Raw genomic sequence first — 6,866 nt, 5'->3', positions numbered from 1 at the left:
TTGCTAGGGACTTGCCCGGCACTTGCTCTCTACCTCTATTTGTTATCTTACTTCTATCATTGACAGTCCCTCTAGGTTGTGGGCTGCTTGCCTGTGTTCCTGAGAAGCATCTACGGTACCAGTCTATAGAGTGTGTTTTCTTTAGTGAATTACCGGTATGTTTACCGGTAATAAACTTGCACTGTTTTATGTATATGTTTGATTACATACAGCCTTGTGACAGTTTTCCTGCATGTCATAAGCATTTGAATATAAATTAAAATGTTAAAATCAAATCTGATATTGTTTTACCTTTTATTTGGTGTGTGGAAGGTGTGCGGAAGAGGGGGTAGTCTTATACGGCGAGTATATAACAAACTCTGTATTTTGAGTGGAAATGTTAGGGGGTCGTCTTATACGCCCAGTCGTCTTATACGCCGGCAAATACGGTAGGCTTTCTCTGTACAGGGTTATATAGACTGCAGAAAACAGCACACAGGGCATGCAGCTGGAGGAATGTGGTTGCCTGCAAACTGTTTACAATCCATGCTCACACCTGAGAACAATTTCGGTTTGGCCATTTTTTTCCTGAAGAGCGGGCAGTCCGCCAGCTGTAAATTCTCACAGTCTGCTTACAGATGGTCTTCATCATATTCCCACAAGGTGGGAGGGGGAGTTGAGCTTGTCACACATCACTTGCTCATTTTTGAACTGTAAGAACTGTGCTGGTCTGCTGTCTCTGAAAAGCAACTCAGTATCTCATTCAACAGGATAGGACCATTTTGAGCTGGTTCTGTGGTTACAATTTCTGCCATTATCCTGGGTCATTTTAGCATATAGAACCCATTCCTTTGCTCTAGCCTCCAATTATTTTTACCTCTAGTCAACAAACTTTCACCCTAACTCACTCCACTCACACACAAGGCAAAGCCTTAAATCAGTTCATTATCCAGAATTACTCTTCCTATGAAACCTTAGACTCTAATGCAGCCGTGGGCAAACTACAGCCCGCGGGCCGGATCCGGCCCGTTTGAAATGAATAAAACTAAAAAAAAGACCGTACCCTTTTATGTAATGATGTTTACTTTGAATTTATATTAGTTCACACAAACACTCCACCATGCTTTTGTTCCGGCCTCCGGTCCAGTTTAAGAACCCATTGTGGCCCGAGTCAAAAAGTTTGCCCACCCCTGGTCTAATGTCTTTCGGTCTTTTGCCATAGCCTTCTTTTCTTTTCATCTCTCATTCCATGATCTTCCTTTTGCTCTTATCCAGTTCTCCAATCTTCTAACATCTCTTTATGCAGGCCTCTGGATTACTCAATATCCCTTCCCAGCCTACATTCCATAATTATCACATTCCAACCACCCTCACCAGCAGGCAAAATTTCCTCACCCGTTTGATCTCCCATTCCACTTACTCTCCTTCTGCTGACATGTGTATCAACCCAATTGTTGGGCTTCTGGCAGAGAGAGCCCTGGTAGAGAAATTGAGCCCTGGTAGAGAAAATCAATTAGCTGTCAAATGATACCTCAAAAATTTTGTGATCTCCAACCTCAACAGAACAAGATATTCTTGGCAAGCCTTCAATGTGCATCTACTCTCTTCTTTTCCCTTTCTCCGTAACAGCTCATTCACCACACCTCTGTCTTCTCTTTTGTTCTCAGCAGTTGATCTTGCCTTCTCCTTCAAAGACTTAAAAAGGACATGAGGTAGGATCTCAACATCTTGCCCTCCCATACTTATTTCCCATCCTCTCTCTTCTTCATGACTTAGGTATCTCTTCTCCATCGAAACTCTGAATTCCCCTCATCTGGCATCTTAGGAACTTCCCTCTATCTCCCTCTCTGATTTTCAACCTCTCTCTGAACGTTTTCCCAAAGCTTCTCCCATCTTTTTAAAATACATTTTTATTGATTTCAGAGAAAGATAGAAACATCAATGAGAGAGAAATATCAATTGGTTACCTCCTGCACACCCCTTACTGGGGTTTGAGCCCTCAACCCCGAACATGTGCCCCAACGGGGAATAGAACCATGACCTCCTGGTTCATAGGTCAATGCTCAACCATTGAGCCACATTGGCTGGGCACCTCTCCCATCTCTAAAATACCTTCTGCTGCTCTAAATTCCCTTCTAACTACACCCACATTTTTAAAAGTCTCTCTTTTGCCTCACTTCTTAATACACTGCAATCTGGCTCACATACACTGCTACAGAAATCACCCATGCCAAAGGCGCCAATTACATCTCTGTTGCTAAATACAAAATTCTTACTTTATTTAACTCCCTGCAAATTTGATGCTCTTTGATTATATTTTTCCTATATTGGCTACCCTTACACTTTTCCTTTTACTTTTATGGGCTTTTCCTCACTCCTAAATCCTCAATCATCAGGCTTTCTTCTTACCCTGCAGATAATTACCCTAGGTAACTTTATCCACTTCCATGGCCCCAGTTATGACTATATTTGATGATTCCTAAGTAAATCAGTCAAGACATTTGATACACACAACAATGATCTTTAAGCAGAAATAATCGAAAGAACATCCATGCCCATCCACCATAACTGCTAATGTAACTTTACTTTACTTACTCCTTGATCAAAATCCCTGGCGGGCCTGGCCAGTGTGGCTCAATGGTTGAGCATTGACCTATGAACCAAAATGTCACAGTTTGATTCCCATCAAGGCCCATGCCAGGCTGTGTGGCTCAATCCCCAGTAGGGAGCATGAAGGAGGCAACTGATCAAGATGAATAAAACTATTGAAAAAAAAAGACCGTACCCTTTTATGTAATGATGTTTACTTTGAATTTATATTTAGTTCACACAAACACTCCATCCATGCTTTTGTTCCGGCCCTCCGGTCCAGTTTAAGAACCCATTGTGGCCCTCGAGTCAAAAAGTTTGCCCACCCCTGGTCTAGTTCACATACCTGGCTGGCTGCTAAGGGCCTGGGAGAGAGAGCTGAAATTTTCAGGGAGAGGAAGGCTTTGCTTCTTGCCAAAATAAATACAATATGGAAGTCCCCAGACCCTGGGTGTGTAGGGGGTGGGGAGGGATGCTACCGGAGCTTATCTATCTCTGTGCCTTGGCTTCCTTCTGCTGGAATCCCTGGCCTCTAGCTCGCTCCCATTTTCTCAGAGAGCTAAATTCATTTCCTCAGGGCAGCTTTTGTGAACGTCCTCTTTCCACACCAGTCTGAGTTAAATAAGCTCCGGTGTGCTCCCGTCATCCACTCTATATACCTCTGTCAGCGAACTTTTCTGTTTACTTGACTCTTTTTTTAAAATACATTGTTATTGATTTCAGAGAGGAAGGGAGAGAGAGAGAGAGAGAGAAACATCCCTGATGAGAGAGAATCATGGATCGGCTGCCTCCTGCAAGTCCCCCACTGGGGAATGAGTCCACAACTTAGACATGTGCCCTTGACTGGAATCGAACCTGGGACATTTCAGTTCGCAGGCCAACGCTCTATCCACTCAGCCAAACCGGCTAGGGCTACTTGACTCTTTACCTCCCTCTCTGAGACTATGGACTCTTCAAAGTGAGATGAGGGCCAAGAATCTCTAGCCCAGAAATCAGTTTGGGAGAAAGGATCAGCTGGGGTAAGATGCCTTAGTGGATAGTTTCAGAAAGCTCAAGGTCGCTGAAAAGGGAAAGGAGACAGAAAATGGCTAGAAAGTAGAGTACCAATGACAAATGGCCTACTTTGACTTTGCCTAGAACTGAAAAGTCTCATCAATATTTGTTAAATCATTTCTAATGATTTCCTGGCATCTTATATAACAGATAGTGACTTTCCTTGACCTTATCATTAGGTTTTGGGTTTCTGTCTAAATTTAGGTTCAGTAGCAACCTTCTGTTTGGTTCTGAGTCCAGCTCAAATGCTACCTTGTCTAAGAAGTCTCCTGATTCCCCAAGTGGGTTTATTTTTCACTCTTTGAGGACAAGAACCAAGTCTATCTTTTTATCCTAACTCTGTCCCCAGGACCTGGCAAAATGCCTGGAACAGAGTAGGTAATGGATATTTATTTGACTGATAATCACTATGGGAAGCAGAAGAGATGTGTTTTAAAAAAAGGGGGGGGGGGTGCAGGGTAAATTATAAAGTCTCCAAAGTCCTTTAGTGATCCCTGGTTTGGGTCACAGCTACTGCCTCTCTTGTTATACTAAGTGGAAGTACTAAGGAATTGCTACCCAATCTTCTATTCCTGACTTACTCTGCTACTGTTCCCCTAAACCCTACCTGTACCCCAACACCTGCATAGTTAGTAAAATGTGTATAGGTGGGTTAATTAGATGGTATATGAATTATATCTCAATAAAGCTGTGACATTTTTTTAAATGTTGTATAAACTCTTTTCTTCAAGAAACCCATCCTACCCAAAGTTGCTATCAAAACTGGAGTTGTCAGTGAGGAAAAAAAAATTTTTTTTTCCCTTGTCTCAGTGTGTAATTTTCATCCTTGAGGTCTAGGGACAATAGTGTTAGGGGCAGAAATAGACTAGTGGGGCCCTAACCGTTTTGGGCTCAGTGGATAGAGTGTCGGCTTGAGGACTGAAGGGTCCCAGGTTCGATTCCAGTCATGGGCATGTACCTTGGTTGTGGGCACATCCCCAGTAGGGGGTGTGCTGGAGGCAACTGATCGATGTTTCTCTTTCATCGATGTTTCTAACCTCTATCCCTCTCCCTTTCTCTCTGTAAAAAATCAATTAAAAAATATATTTTAAAAAAAAGAAATAGACTAGTGGGGACTAGCTATAGTTGCAAGAAATATTAATCATGCTCTGTTAACTGTGATTGTTTTGTTCTGATTAAAGAAAGCACATTCTGCTGGCTGGGCATTGTATTCCCTGCTTCCTCCCCCCCTCCTCTCCCCCCCACTCCCCACCCCGCCCCCCACGCAAACCTGCCTGCATTACCTGTAATCTGGAACCATTTTACCCATTCTTATTCCTCTAACCTACTTCCCCATGCCTGTAATACCCATTTGTACTCTTTTTGCATATCCATTCTTCATCACTAGAAGTCCAATGCGCTATCCATTGCGCCACAGAGCCCGCTTGCATATCCATTCTTATTCCCACTTCCCCATATAATCCTTGTCCTTCTACCCAATAGAAGCAGCTGGCTTATGGGGGAGAGAGTAAGAAGGGGAGGCAGGATGGCCTGCTGCTTTCCCATGCTGCCAGCATTATTGGAATAAACGCTCAGACCTGATTCAACCCTGTCTCTGCTTAATTGGCTCAAGTAGCGACAGGCAGCCCTGATCCACTAGTTGTCCAGTTTCAAAAGGACTTTGCCTTTGAGACAGAACTATGGATGGATGATGGCGATACTATTTGTCAAGGCCTGTAATAGAGAGACAATTGGTATAGCGGAACTGAGAAGGCTAAAAGGCTAATTCCAATGTAACCCCAATATTTGGGGGGTTAGCAATCTGAATCTGTGCCAGCAAATTAATGTACATTCTTGATAACTTATATTTAAGTCACTGCCCTTTTCTCCAGAATCTGATCTTGCAAGACCTGTTACCTAAATGCTCACATTTTACAGAGGCCATAAACCATGAACCATACACAACCCCTGGAGGGGGTTATCAACGCTGGCGCCAGGCCCTTAGATATGATCTCAAGACCCCCATCCCAACCCACGGGGCTTTTTGCAAAGCCCGCAAAAGGTCCAGAAGTCCCCATCCATATTTGGGGGACAAAGAAACCAAAAGGAGATAAAAGAAGGGCTTCCACCGTATTGGTTTGCTCAGACTCTGGAGGCAACTCCTCTGAGACTGCCGGCATAATAAAGCTGTGTAACTCCATTTCTCTAAGCGTTGCTTGGGTTTCTTCGGTCTTCCACAACAGAGCAAGCACAGATTTTGAAGCCAGATGGCCCTGGGTTTGAATACAAGCTCAGCTACTACTGGCCTCCACTTCCTCTTTTATCATTTGTAGACAGTGATGATGATCCATAGGACTGTTGAAGAATTCAAAAGAAATACTGTCATCAAAGAATCTATCACAGTGGACAAAGCTGTGTAACTCCATTAGTACTTCTCACACCTCAGTCAGCACAAAAGTCACCTGGGGATCCTGTTAAGCTGCAGATTCTGATTCAGTAACTCTGAAGTGGGCCCTGAGATTCTGCATATCTAACAAGCTCCCAGGTGATGTCTCTACTGTTGGTTGAGGGCCACAGTTTAGCAAAATTATGACGTGCCAAAGGCAGGAAATTAATTCTTCAGGAGAAAGGAGTCTAGACCTTGATTTTGCAAAAAGTGGGAGGTGACTTGGGAAATAACAAGGAATGTGGTGAATAGCCACCAAACTGGGAAGGTGAATTGTAAATGATCTTAAACTTGATCACAATGAGTTTTATTTTTTTTAATATATATTTTATTGATTTTTTAAAATATATTTTATTGATTTTTACAGAGAGGAAGGGAGAGAGAGATAGAAAGTTAGAAACATCAATCAGCTGCCTCCTGCACATCCCCTTCTGGGGATCGAGCCCACAAACTGGGCATGTGCCCTGACACGGAATCGAACCGTGACCTCCTGGTTCATGGGTAGGTGCTGAACCACTGAGCCACGCTGCTGGGCTGAACATATTTTAATTATCTGCATATTATTTCATTATATGACTTATTATAATGTAATCATTTCTGTTGTTGGATATTCAAGTTATTTCTAGTTTTCCTTTGTTTACATGCTGCCTCGAACTTTCTTATGTATGAACCCTTATGGGTCTTGATTTCTCCAAGGTAGCTTCCTAGATGGCAAGGAATTGCAGTGTCTATAGTATATATTCTTAATTTACTCATATGGTATTGTGATCATGTTTTCTTTTTAAAAATGCCAAACTCTTTTAAAGATATATTGATGCCA

The sequence above is a fragment of the Myotis davidii genome, unplaced genomic scaffold, assembly GCF_000327345.1.
Source record: "Myotis davidii unplaced genomic scaffold, ASM32734v1 scaffold102, whole genome shotgun sequence".
Taxonomy (NCBI): Eukaryota; Metazoa; Chordata; class Mammalia; order Chiroptera; family Vespertilionidae; genus Myotis; species Myotis davidii.
Note: the sequence above shows the minus strand (reverse complement) of the source record.